This window comes from Coregonus clupeaformis, chromosome 36, assembly GCF_020615455.1.
Source record: "Coregonus clupeaformis isolate EN_2021a chromosome 36, ASM2061545v1, whole genome shotgun sequence".
Lineage (NCBI taxonomy): Eukaryota > Metazoa > Chordata > Actinopteri > Salmoniformes > Salmonidae > Coregonus > Coregonus clupeaformis.
Genome location: NC_059227.1, coordinates 16,824,233 through 16,838,508, shown reverse-complemented (window position 1 = coordinate 16,838,508; position 14,276 = coordinate 16,824,233).

The following is a 14,276-nucleotide window of genomic DNA, read 5'->3' as shown; positions in this document are numbered from 1 at the left end:
ACAGACAGACAGACAGACAGACAGACAGACAGACAGACAGACAGACAGACAGACAGACAGACAGACAGACAGACAGAATGCCCTTGTTCCCCCAAAACAAAAAAATATCACAGAGACATAAAAAGGAGGTGAGGAGGAGGGAAGAGATTGGAGCACGAGAAGAGCCTGTTGTTGCATCATAAAGATGGTCTGACCCACCATTTTGAGGGATATTTCTAAAAACAAAAAAGGAAGAAGAGTTACTAGCAGAGTTTCATATGTTATTGTCAAGTGCCAATTCAAACTTGTAAATACACTTCTGATCCAAATCCCAGAAGGATGGGGAAGTCATTGTGACAGGAACACATGTAGAGACTGCTGTTAATATTCTGTATGTGCTTCTCGTGAAATATTTTGTGAAAAAATGGTACTATAGGAGGTTGATGGAAAATCACTCTTAAAGGGGATGGGAGCTGGGGACTTTTGGTACAGTTTTAAAAATGTCCAAACCGGCAAGTGCAGCTCAGGATTAGTTATAATAATGATGAGGTTCTCTTCAAATACGAAGCAAAAAGTGTCTGACTGCTTGCACAGCAAGGCATGTGGCTCTTTCATCCGAGGAATTCAAATCGGCGTTCAGGTTTCTCTATCTAAAAGCAAACTCCCCTTTACTGTTCAAGGCTCAGTGAATTATGTATTTTTGTCAGAGACCACATTTTTTGTTTGGTTTGAATCTTGCTATTGGAATACTTTAATCCAGAATGGCTTCTTATCTATGGTACCCCTCTTTTGCCTAAACAGTGTCTTCAAACTGACAAACCATTACATTTTTCAACAATTATGAAACATTTGTCAAGGTTAGGTATTTGATATTACATTTAAGACAAGACACACAGTAAGACGTGCGTACAGTACCATGAAAACATTCTGCAACAGCAAGGTCACATGACAATTGTTTTATATTTTGAAATGATTTAGTATTAGCTATTGGTTCAGCTCAGAAGTGTTAAGAACGTTTTCTCTGTGTCATGTGATTCCAGAAATGTGTTCTTGTTTAAGATGTATTAGCTACACTTGCTTTGAGGATTATCTTGAAACTATTTGTTTCAATAGGAGAGAAGCTGTCCACAACAGCATAGCTAGACCTACTTGAAAACCAATTTAGATACAGTAGATATTATTTTCTTATATCTTATTTTATGATGGTGGAAGTTAAGATATCACATATACTTATATACAGTATGATAACAAGCTTTTGTAATGGCTGCAAGGGTACAGTCAGTGTATGCCACTGTGTGATCATTCGTTGCTAGCTCCTTTGTTTCTCCCTGCATAGTGGTGAAGCTTGAGGCCGTGTTCAGCTCTGGAGCCTCTGAGCCCTGACACAGTGCTGCCTTCCTTCCTTCCTGTTATGACACTAACATGGACTCACTCTGGAGTGGCTGCCTGCTGCCCAGAACTAGGCCAGGCAGACAGACATTCTTAATACCCAGTGAACACAGTACCGTAAACCGTACAGGAAATGTCAGCACCAGCTCGATGACTGAGTGCTTTCAGCTGCTGCAGACCCAGGAACCTCTTTGGTTGCTTTGGTGAAGAAAGGGTGCCATTAGAGATTGTCAGTGTTACCCAGTCTGTCTGTAGTAGCCGTTAGGTAGCAATGTGTGAGATGTTACAATAACTTGATAGCTGAACAATGGGATTTTTATCTAAAGCCTCATTATCAGATGGTGCTGTCTATGTGCATCACCCTGATTTAAAGTATTTAATATTTTTGTGTGATGTTCATCAGTATTTTAAGGCATCCATGGTGCTTGCTTGTCCTGTGCACTATTCAGATCATGCAACAAGAGCAGCAGCATTTTGAGAATTGAATATGCTTGTTTAGCATTTAGAATGTTCTTCCAACTGTTTTCATGTATCCAGCCTTGCCATTTCAACCAAAGCCACCCTTTGACAAAACAAAGATTTTATTGTATTATGCTTTACTTAATAAGAATCCATGGCTTGAAGGTAAAGTAACGACTTATTATGACAATGTATAATTTTTCATGAAATTAATGCATATTATTGCTTTGAGTTAAGTCTTTGGTGTCATGTTTTCATGTCACTTTGATTGTATATACATGTAGGAGCAGATGGGAGAGAAACTCAACTTAGAGGTCTAGTCAAATCACAGATTATTCAAAGCGGACATGTTGGGCAGAGTGTTTAATGTTTAAATGTCCTTAAAGACAACTTGCTGACTTAAGTTATGTAACTGAATCAAACATGACATGAGGAAACAACAACCAATAAATATGGACACACTTAGATTGGTATCGCTCTACTCTCTTATTTACTGTTTTGCGCTCCTGAATACTGCATGCTATGTTTACGTCGAATGAATGTCCTAAAATGGAAACCATATTCCTGACGCACACCAATTTCAGCTATACGCAGTAAGGCATGCGAGTGAGCTAAACAGTGTCACGAACAAGGTTATACTGAAGGTATTTACAGGCACTTTTGTTAAAGGGACCTCTGCTGTTGAAGTATGATTTGCAGACCACTGAACAGAATACATTATGATTACAGCGGGTAATTGAGAGACCATCAAAGCGGTTAGTAAGCAGGTCGCATTCAAACGAGAGCACCTTCACTAAACACGTGTATTGGCAAAGGGACCAATGAACACATCAAAAGCTCTGAAAGATATCAAAAGCTGTGCGCTCAGGGTAATTGGTTGGGTGGAAAATTACTTCGGAATGAATACCTCTAGGCCGAGTTTCAGAAAAATGCAAGCATCTGGTGTGTGTGTAGAGAGCTAATATGAGGAATTGTCACAGCAGGATGATTTTTCTGTCCCTGCCTATACTGAGTGTCTATCAGCCACCCTGGGTTTACTGCAGTGTGTATGGAGAGGAGGACATACCACAACCCCCCACTGAACACACACAGCAGCAAACCCACCAGCTTTCTGAATTATTCATTGAAAAAGCCAGCGTTATTCCCTCCCACATCACCATCACAGTGCAGTCTGTTTGGCTAGTTGGCTCACCCAGTCAGAGGAGGAGGCCCATCAGATGTGGTTTGATTTATGATTTAACTTGGGATCCTCCACCTTGAGAGATTGGTCAGAATGATGGATGGACTTGACTGTGTATGAGTCTTCTGGTCATCCTCATTGACTTCAATGTGATAGTGTGGCTAAAGCTGTGTTTTTCCTGTGTGGCATTTCACTGTCTGTTGAGAGTGTGAGGGGTCAGAGCTAATACAGGAGTCATCATCACACTGCACAGTGGAACCAGCAGCTTCCATATTGCCTTGCTTTGCCCTGGTCCACTCCCATACAGCCTCTTATGGAGATGGAGCTCTGATCCTGGCCTGAGGTGGATTCTGGGAGCTGCCTGTTGCCTGCATGTTTAGGCTGTTGATGCTGGAGGGAGTTGTGTTGTGGAGGGTGCTGTGGCCAGACAGGCAGAGATTAATCACACTTCTTTACCTCATGTCTCTTACTCACCATCACACGCATTCTGCTCTGACTACGTGGGAAGGAGCAATATTCTCTCTAATGTCTCTGTCTGCACAGTGGTTATATCAGAAATTCAAACAACCCCCACAGCGTCATTCATTTCAATCTGTTTTCAACAAAAACTCCACGGTAGCTTCAAACCGAAGACAACAAGCGGTTGTATTATTTATTGCAAATGGTGGCATTACCGAGCATGTGGCACAATGTACTAATTTAGTGCTCTGGCTGCCCCAGATCTCCTGGCTCATCAGTTGATGATGTGGCCTAGCTAGCTAGCTAGTGTTTCTCTCTCTCTCTCTCTCTCTCTCTCTCTCTCTCTCTCTCTCTCTCTCTCTCTCTCTCTCTCTCTCTCTCTCTCTCTCTCTCTCTCTCTCTCTCTCTCTCTCTCTCTCTCTCTCTCGCACTGCTACTGAAGCTCAGGCTGCATGTGGACCTCAGGCCCCACACCTCTGCTCTGCTCGGATTATCGCGGCTGTAGAGCCATGGATAATTAAGCCTTTAAAAATGTACTGCTTTAAGGTGACAGATTAGAAAATACGGGTTAAAGTACCACAATTATATCGGGAATTAAACCAATGTAAGAGAGGGATTCACTGGATTCTATTTTTGTTCCCTGCCCTGTTCGGAGCAGATTTGATTCAAGTCGTTTTATGAATGGCTCAGACATTGGCTGGGTTGTCTGACTCCTCTTGTTTGTCACGGAATCAGCCGAGGCTGCTCCTCCTCCTTGCTCGGGCAGGCTTCGGCGTTCGTCGTCCCCGGAGTACTAGCTGCCACCGATCGATGTTTCGGTGTTTGTCTAGTTTGTCTTGATTGTTTTCACCTGTTTCCCATTATGTTACATTGTATTCCCTTTATAACCCCCTGTCTCTCATTGGTTTTTGTGTGTGATTGTTTTCCGTGAGGTCAGCAGTGTTCGGGTGAATGCGTATTTTGTTCCTCCCTGTTTGGAGGTTTTGTTTGTATTTTTGATTACTTTGCAAGTAAAGTTTGTCTGCCAGTAGCTCGGTGTCCTGCGCTTGACTTCGCTCACAGCATACACGTCACCCTGACAGAATCACACACCACTCATGGAGTCAGCAGGAGCGGCGGTGCCAGCTGGATCAATGGAGGAACGCGTCGAACACCAAGCGGCCATGATCCAGGCTCTCGGCACCGCCATGGAACGGGTGGTGAGCACTATTGAGCGATGGGAAAGAGGGGGTCTGCCTACGCCTCCTCCAACGATACCACCACCATCGGCGATGCCCATCGCTTCACCTCCGGGGTCCAGTGGGATTCGGCTCTCGCTCCCGAGGGCTTATGATGGCACAGCGGCCGGGTGTCAGGGTTTCCTGCTCCAGGTTGAACTCTACCTAGCAACCATCCACCCGGTGCCCTCGGGATAGGAGAGCGTGTCCGCCCTCATCTCCTGTCTGTCCGGCAAGGCGCTGGAGTGGGCCAACGCCGAGTGGGGGGGAATAGACGCCGCTACTGTCAACTATGCAGAGTTCACCTGCCGCTTCAGGGCAGTATTTGATCATCCACCAGAGGGTAAAGCGGCGGGTGAGCGTCTATTCCACCTTAGACAGGGGAGGAGGAGCGCACAGGAGGAGCGCTGGACTTCCGAACGCTGGCTGCCAACGCGGGATGGAATGAGAGGGCCCTCATCGACCACTACAGATGTAGCCTTAGGGAGGACGTGCGTCGGGAATTGGCCTGCAGGGACACCAACCTCAGCTTCGACCAACTGGTGGACATGTCCATTCGCCTGGATACCCTGTTGGCTACCCGCGGACGTCCGGATTCAGGGCCGTCCATTCCATCCCCCAGCACTTCCGAGCCAACCCCTATGGAGCTCGGAGGTGCTGGTGCTAGGGAGACCAGGAGAGAGACCAGGAGGGAGGCCGTCCCCTGCACCAACAGTAGCCGCAGAGGACACACTGCTGGTCGGTGCTGGGGAGGGTCTCCTAGGAATCGAGGCAGTAGGCAGCGCACTGATGAGTCATTCCAAGTGAGTAGGCACCCAACTCACCCAGAGCACTCTGTTGCGCATATGTGTATTAAAGTTGTGTTTCCCGAGGTTTCTCCTCACTCCCAGCATAAGGCGCTAGTAGATTCAGGCGCAGCTGTGAATTTTATTGATCGCCAATTCATCTATAAGTTAGGGATTCCTATTGTACCTGTTGATGTGCCCTTCCCCATCCATGCCCTAGATAGCCGCCCTTTGGGGTCAGGATTGATTAGGGAAGTCACTGCGCCTCTCAGGATGAAAACGCAGGAGGGCCATGAGGAGATACTACGTTTGTATTTGATTGATTCTCCTGCATTTCCCGTGGTGTTGGGGCTTCCCTGGTTAACATCTCATGACCCCAACATTTCATGGCAACAGAGGGCTCTCAAGGGATGGTCTGATCAGTGTTTCGGGCGGTGTGTAGGTGTTTCCGTAGGGGCAACGACGGTGGAAAGCCCGAACCAAGTTCCCACCATGCACATTCCACCTGAGTATGCCAATTTGGCACTCGCCTTCTGTAAAAAGAAGGCGACTCAATTACCACCTCATCGACGGGGATTGTGCGATAGACCTCCAAGTAGGCGCTGCGCTTCCGCGTAGTCATGTGTATCCTCTGTCTCAGGAGGAGACGGCGGCTATGGAGACATACGTCACCGAATCTCTGAGACAGGGATACATACGGCCGTCCACTTCCCCTGCGTCCGTGTATTGATTACCGTGGTCTCAATCAGATCACAATCAAATACAGCTATCCTCTCCCTCTGATTGCTAGTATGACGGAGTCATTACACAGGGCGCGATTCTTCACAAAATTGGATCTCAGGAGCGCGTACAACCTGGTGCGCAGTAGGGAGGGAGAGGAGTGGAAGACCACCTCGGGTCACTATGAGTACCTCGTCATGCCATACGGTTTAATGAATGCTCTTTCAGTCTTCCAATCATTTGTGGACAAGATTTTCCGGGACTTGCATGGACAGGGTGTAGTGGTGTATATTGATGACATTCTAATATACTCCGCTACACGAGCCGACCATGTGTCCCTGGTGCGTTGAGTGCTTGGTAGACTGTTAGAGCATGACCTGTATGCGAAGGCGGAGAAACGTCTGTTCTTCCAGGAGTCCATCTCCTTCCTGGGACATCGGTTGTCCGCGTCAGGGGTGGAGATGGAGATTGACCGCGTTTCTGCCGTGCGTAATTGGCAGACTCACACCACGGTGAAGAAAGTGCAGCAGTTCTTGGGTTTTGCCAATTACTACCGGAGGTTTATCCGGGGCTTTGGACAGGTAGCAGCTCCCATTACCTCCCTGCTAAAGGGGATCCGGTGCGTCTGCAGTGGCCGGCTGAGGCGGACAGGGCGTTTAGACATCTGAAGGACCTGTTTATCTCGGCTCCGGTGCTGGCACATCCGGATCCCTCTTTGGCGTTCCAAGTTGAGGTGGATGCGTCCGAGGCTGGGATCGGCGCTGTGCTGTCTCAGCGCTTGGGTACGCCACCAAAACTCTGCCCCTGTGCTTTCTATTCTAAGAAGCTCAGTCCGGCGGAGCGCAATTATGATGTGGGGGACAGGGAGCTGTTAGCTGTGGTTCAAGCCCTGAAGGTGTGGAGGCATTGGCTTGAGGGGGCTAAACACCCTTTTCTCATTCTGACTGACCATCGTAACCTGGAGTACATCCGGGCAGCGAGGAGGCTGAACCCTCGCCAGGCAAGGTGGGCTATGTTTTTTTTCCTGATTTGTATTTAAGCTCACCTATAGACCAGGGTCACAGAACGCTAAGGCAGACACCCTGTCCCGACTATATGACACAGAGGAGAGGACCATTGAGCCCACTCCCATACTTCCAGAGTCTTGTCTGGTGGCACCGGTGGTGTGGGAGGTTGATGCGGATATCGAGCGGGCGTTACGTACCGATCCTACTCCCCCACAGTGTCCAGAGGGTCGGAAGTACGTGCCGCTCGAGGTTCGCGATCGATTGATAAATTGGGCTCACATGTCACCCTCCTCTGGTCGTCCTGGTATTGGTCGGACAGTGCACTGCCTTAGTGGGAAGTACTGGTGGCCCACTTTAGCTAAGGATGTGAGGGTTTATGTTTCCTCCTGCTCGGTGTGCGCCCAGTGTAAGGCGCCTAGACACCTGCCCAGAGGGAAGTTACAACCCCTACCCGTTCCACAACGGCCGTGGTCTCACCTATCGGTGGATTTTGTCAAGGACCTTCCCCCCTCCCAGGGGAACACGCCGATCTTGGTCGTTGTGGATCGGTTTTCGAAGGCCTGCCGTCTCATTCCTATGCCAGGTCTCCCTACTGCCCTACAAACTGCTGACGCCCTGTTCACACACGTCTTCCGGCACTACGGGGTGCCTGAGGATATAGTGTCTGATCGGGGTCCCCAGTTCACCTCTAGGGTCTGGAGGGTGTTTATGGAACGTCTGGGGGTCTCGATTAGCCTTACCTCAGGTTTTCACCCCGAGAGTAATGGGCAGGTGGAGAGAGTGAACCAGGATGTGGGTAGGTTTCTGAGGTCCTATTGCCAGGACCGGCAGGAGGAGTGGTCGGGATATATTCCCTGGGCAGAGATAGCCCAAAACTCACTCCGCCACTCCTCCACTAACCTTACGCCTTTTCAGTGTGTGCTGGGTTATCAGCCGGTCCTGGCACCTTGGCATCAGAGCCAGATCGAAGCCCCTGTGGTGGACGAGTGGTTTCGGCGCTCGGAAGAAACCTGGAACGCTGCGCATGTCCATCTGCAGCGGGCTATCAGGCGGCAAAAGGCGAGCGCCGATCGCCACCGCAGTGAGGCTCCGGTGAGGCAGCCCCTTCGCCTGCCCTGCCGGAAGCTGGGTCGGCAGTTTGTGGGGCCATTTAAAGTCCTGAGGAGATTGAACGAGGTATATTATAGGTTACAACTGCCCATTAATTACCGCATTAACCCCTCGTTCCATTTGTCTCTCCTCAGGCCGGTGGTGGCTGGTCCACTCCAGGAGAGTGAGGTACGAGAGGCTCCTCCGCCCCCGTTGGACATCGAGGGGGCTCCGGCGTACTCAGTCTGTTCCATCTTGGATTCGAGGCGTCGGATGGGGGGCCTGCAGTATCTCGTGGAGTGGGAGGGGTACGGTCCGGAGGAACGGTGCTGGGTCCCTAGGAGGGACATCCTAGATACCTCCATGTTGAGGGACTTCCACCGGAGTCATCCGACTCGCCCTGCTCCGCGTTCTCCTGGCCATCCCCAAGGCCGGGGTCGGCGCACGGCTGGAGCCGCACGTCAAGGTGGGGGTACTGTCACGGAATCAGCCGAGGCTGCTCCTCCTCCTTGCTCGGGCAGGCTTCGGCGTTCGTCGTCCCCGGAGTACTAGCTGCCACCGATCGATGTTTCGGTGTTTGTCTAGTTTGTCTTGATTGTTTTCACCTGTTTCCCATTATGTTACATTGTATTCCCTTTATAACCCCCTGTCTCTCATTGGTTTTTGTGTGTGATTGTTTTCCGTGAGGTCGGCAGTGTTCGGGTGTATGCGTATTTTGTTCCTCCCTGTTTGGAGGTTTTGTTTGTATTTTTGATTACTGTGCAAGTAAAGTTTGTCTGCCAGTAGCTCAGTGTCCTGCGCTTGACTTCGCTCACAGCATACACATCGCCCTGACATTGTTGGGCCAGATTGGGAGGAGCCTTGAGAGGAAATGGAAACGACGAACCCACAAATCAAACTATACAGTACCACTAAAGTACTTTGGCATACAGTAGCATACACTGATACTGTATCTGTGGAACTGACTCAATTTGATCTGCACAGCTTGATATTTATGCAAATACACCTTGAGTACAGATGTCATATCTTAATTTGATCATCCTGTTGTTGCAGGGATGCAAACTTGTAGTGTATTCAAGGTTTAAAAATGTCCACTTTAAAATGTCTGACTTAATTTGCCCTAACAAAAAATGTAGAAACTACTACAAAAAATATTAATTATAATGCACATTCACATTTCCTGTTGCTGCAGGAGTATTTTCTGTGAGAAACTGGGTCAAATTAAGATACGGCATCTGGACTCTATTATTATCTTATTTTTATTTCCTCTCAGGCCTGGGAATGGACTATGCATCCTGGGAGTCTTAAAGGCTGCTTGTGTGGTAAAGTTTCAGAAAAACTACACAGCAGCAATTGATGGAAGCACTCTATAGCAGCACATAAGGTTGCCTTCCTCGTAACTGTGGTAACAAAAGCAATAAAAACGTCAAGTATTATTATCCCTCTGTTGCAGAAACAGTATTACCACTGCTGTTTTAGCCCCTCCAATATTAGTTCATGTCTATAAGGACTGCAGATACACAGGGGAAAATGGACGTAAGAGGATTTGACATAATCAACCCACTGTTGTGCCTGAGCAATTGATAACTTTGTTGCTGGGTGGCATGACAATATGCTGTGCAGAATACAACTGTTTAAGAACAGATTACTGTGTGTACTGAAGATTTGTGTCATTGCAAGATGAAAAGAAGATTGTTAACACAAAAAAAAATCTTCCATGACTAGAAGACATCAAATCAAACACACAGACTTAATTTTTTAAAACATGTTTACTCTATTTGTAACGCTAACATTGCATTGCCATGTGTAGTCCACATTTTGCTAAATGTATATTCAAAAATGATCAAGGTTAACAACTAAAGAAGTCAAGAGCACACTGTTCTGAAAACAAATAAATAATACATTCTTATAAATACTGCAACAATTGATAAATGCTTAAAAAAAAAAATATGTTATCAGTTGTTTTATGTACAACATACTTTAAATATATATTTTGGGGGCATTGATTGATGTGCTGTTTAAATAACGGTTTGGACTTTGTTAAAACTGCAACATAAGAACAGCAGCAGTGGCATCATGTGATCAATTGCAGAACATACTGTAGCTACAGGAGGCAAACATAGTTTAGAAATAGTCTCAAAATCTAGCAATAGAGCATTGACAAGGTAAATAGCTTTAAAAAGGAATAGCCCAAAATAAAATACGTATTTTTTGGCAAGACAATTCATCTTGGATGTACTTAGTCTTTGGGAACATATCTGATATTGAAGGCTGAGAGTTTGTTTTCCTCCGTGCATGTCAGGAAACTCTTCTGTATTAATGAGCAGTCTCAAATCAACAGAGAGTACACATCTCATAGTAACGCTATCTATATCCATCCTTTACAGCTCAACTGATGTCTGACTGGGATCTGATTAAAGCTAATATTTCAAGTCCTATGGTAGTCCTACAGTAGTCCTACAGTGCTCACCAGAGTGTAACTGAGACATAGAACAAGAGACAATAACTACCAAAAATGAATCATCCAAAAGAACAAAACAACCCAAAATATATTTAGTTTGTTTATAATTTTCTTTAAATGACAGTGTTACAGCAAACATAATCAGCACAGAATTAGTGCTTATTAATCATGTATATCTGAGGTCTGTACTCTGTCAAGACATTCCACAATGTGTCAGGGGCACTGTTATATATCAAGTAAACATCAGGTATTTAAATCTCATACCGTACGGTTGTCTAGTCAATGCTTTGTTATACCTAGTGACTGGGAAGGTATGATGGTATGACCGAGCTCATAATGAAAGAGCAGTCAACCAACAAGTCCATTCTGCCACGAGTAAACAAGCTTCTCTGACAAAAAAAAAGGAAAAATAGAAAGGTAAGACATAGTTATAATTATAAAAATATATACAGTGGGGGGAAAAAGTATTTAGTCAGCCAACAATTGTGCAAGTTCTCCCACTTAAAAAGATGAGAGAGGCCTGTAATTTTCATCATAGGTACACGTCAACTATGACAGACAAATTGAGGAAAAAAAATCCAGAAAATCACATTGTAGGATTTTTAATGAATTGATTTGCAAATTATGGTGGAAAATAAGTATTTGGTCACCTACAAACAAGCAAGATTTCTGGCTCTCACAGACCTGTAACTTCTTATTTAAGAGGCTCCTCTGTCCTCCACTCGTTACCTGTATTAATGGCACCTGTTTGAACTTGTTATCAGTATAAAAGACACCTGTCCACAACCTCAAACAGTCACACTCCAAACTCCACTATGGCCAAGACCAAAGACCAAGGACACCAGAAACAAAATTGTAGACCTGCACCAGGCTGGGAAGACTGAATCTGCAATAGGTAAGCAGCTTGGTTTGAAGAAATCAACTGTGGGAGCAATTATTAGGAAATGGAAGACATACAAGACCACTGATAATCTCCCTCGATCTGGGGCTCCACGCAAGATCTCACCCCGTGGGGTCAAAATGATCACAAGAACGGTGAGCAAAAATCCCAGAACCACACAGGGGGACCTAGTGAATGACCTGCAGAGAGCTGGGACCAAAGTAACAAAGCCTACCATCAGTAACACACTACGCCGCCAGGGACTCAAATCCTGCAGTGCAAGACGTGTCCCCCTGCTTAAGCCAGTACATGTCCAGGCCCGTCTGAAGTTTGCTAGAGTGCATTTGGATGATCCAGAAGAGGATTGGGAGAATGTCATATGGTCAGATGAAACCAAAATAGAACTTTTTGATAAAAACTCAACTCGTCGTGTTTGGAGGACAAAGAATGCTGAGTTGCATCCAAAGAACACCATACCTACTGTGAAGCATGGGGGTGGAAACATCATGCTTTGGGGCTGTTTTTCTGCAAAGGGACCAGGACGACTGATCCGTGTAAAGGAACGAATGAATGGGGCCATGTATCATGAGATTTTGAGTGAAAACCTCCTTCCATCAGCAAGGGCATTGAAGATGAAACGTGGCTGGGTCTTTCAGCATGACAATGATCCCAAACACACCGCCCGGGCAACGAAGGAGTGGCTTCGTAAGAAGCATTTCAAGGTCCTGGAGTGGCCTAGCCAGTCTCCAGATCTCAACCCCATAGAAAATCTTTGGAGGGAGTTGAACGTCCGTGTTGCCCAGCGACAGCCCCAAAACATCACTGCTCTAGAGGAGAACTGCATGGCGGAATGGGCCAAAATACCAGCAACAGTGTGTGAAAACCTTGTGAAGACTTACAGAAAAAGTTTAACCTGTGTCATTGCCAACAAAGGGTATATAACAAAGTATTGAGAAACTTTTGTTATTGACCAAATACTTATTTTCCACCATAATTTGCAAATAAATTCATTAAAAATCCTACAATGTGATTTTCTGGATTTTTTTTCCTCATTTTGTCTGTCATAGTTGACGTGTACCTATGATGAAAATTACAGGCCTCTCTCATCTTTTTAAGTGGGAGAACTTGCACAATTGGTGGCTGACTAAATACTTTTTTCCCCCACTGTAATTAGTGTAATATCTGTTGTTGTATTGTAGATAAGTGTGGGGGACTCTGCCTCCATCAGTCAGATCCACAGAAAAACAACACACAGCAGACAGACAGTAGCATTTCCCCTGGTGGAACAGGAACTTCAAAGTCAAGATTTTTTCCTCTGGCCTACTTCTCAATACTTTGTCGAGCTGTTGTTGCTGACTATGGATGCATGTGCCCTCGCAAAAAGACACAATTTACTCTACCACTGCAAAATGTATGGATAGATACTAGATACCATACAACAGGCTGAGACAACTACAGTCAAAACGAAGTAGAGTTTCTCGGCCTACCCTCTCAGGTTTTCACTAGTCTGGGTACCAGTCTTTTAGCTAACATTCCACTCCTTGCCACTCTTGTCATTTGCCAAAGTCACTTTGGCAAATGACAGGACTGGCAGGGAGTTGAATGTTGTCCCCTGTAGCTCAGTTGGTAGAGCATGGCGCTTGCAACGCCAGGGTTGTGAGTTCGTTTCCCACGGGGGGCCAGTATGAAAAAAAAAGATGTATGCACTCACTAATTGTAAGTCGCTCTGGATAAGAGCGTCTGCTAAATGACTAAAATGTAAAACAGAGACTGCAACCAAGCTTTCACAGTATGGGCTCTCAAGCCACCATGTACTGAGCATTCTTATTATCCCCTCTACTGTATAAAGGACATCTGATCTCAGGCCCAATAGTTTATTTCACATGGTCTTGAAACATGGACTCCTGACATCAGTCTTTAGTTGAATAAGACAACAATGGAAACGCTGGGCTCAGCACAGCAGCACCATTATCAGAATAAGGCACTCCCACTTGATCATGATTCAGTAGTAGGCTGCTGCCCATGGCAGCAAGCGCCATGATAGGAACATGACAGCGATGATAAAGTAAATCACACCTACAGTTGAAGTCGGAAGTTTACATACACTTAGGTTGGAGTCATTAAAACTTGTTTTTAACCACTCCACAAATGTCTTGTTAACAAACTATGGTTTTGGCAAGTCGGTTAGGACATCTACCTTGTGCATGACACAAGTAATTTTTCCAACAATTGCTTACAGACAGATTATTTCACTTATAATTCACTGTATCACAATTCCAATGGGTCAGAAGTTTACATAAACTAAGTTGACTGTGCCTTTAAACAGCTTGGAAGATTCCAGAAAATGATGTCATGACTTTAGAAGCTTCTGATAGGCTAATTGACATAATTTGAGTCAATTGTAGGTGTACCTGTGGATGTATTTGAAGGCGTACCTTCAAACTCAGTGCCTCTTCACTTGACATCATGGGAAAATCAAAAGAAATCAGCCAAGATTTTAGAAAAATAATTGTAGACCTCCACAAGTCTGGTTCATCCTTGGGAGCAATTTCCAAATGCCTGAAGAACTACGTTCATCTGTACAAACAATAGTACGCAAGTATAAACACCATGGGACCACGCAGCCGTAATACCGCCCAGGAAGGAGACGC